The sequence below is a fragment of the Sciurus vulgaris genome (genome assembly GCF_902686455.1).
Source record: "Sciurus vulgaris genome assembly, chromosome: 2".
In the NCBI taxonomy this organism is placed as follows: domain Eukaryota; kingdom Metazoa; phylum Chordata; class Mammalia; order Rodentia; family Sciuridae; genus Sciurus; species Sciurus vulgaris.
In genome coordinates this window covers 79756330-79756894 of record NC_136462.1, presented here as the reverse complement: position 1 = coordinate 79756894, position 565 = coordinate 79756330, and positions in this window count along the sequence as shown.

The following is a 565-nucleotide window of genomic DNA, read 5'->3' as shown; positions in this document are numbered from 1 at the left end:
TTCGCGGTCAGTTGGGGAAGTTGTAATGAGAGCCACTTTAGGTGTTGGCAGAATAGCAGATAAATTCCTCGTAAGGGCTCTCTCCTGTTTCCGGGCGCCATGAGGCTGTGGCTGCCATGTTGGTGCCTGGCAGAGCGGCCATGTTGCTTATAGACGCGCATGCGGCCATGTTGAATATTAGGAGGTGAATATGCTAAGGTAACACTGCTAGTGTTGCACCTATAGTACGTCTTTTTAAAACGATCACTACTACCTCCTTTGACAGTACTAACATCTTTTTCACGGGAGGTGTTGTAGTTTTATATTTCCATACATTCACTTACTCCCCCCCATCAAAAACACACACACAAAAACACCCTTATGGTAGTGGTTCCCAATCAGAGGTGGCGGGCGAGGATGTGTGCATATGGTAGGAAGTCGTGGGGGCGGCTGATGAAGGAGACATAAAAGGTCTAGAAACACATTCTTACTTTTTTACACATATAATTATTGGATGTAAATGATTAAAATAGGGTCTTCATCAAGGGTGCATTAGGAGGGCTTCTGAGGTTCTGTTGCATTGTAT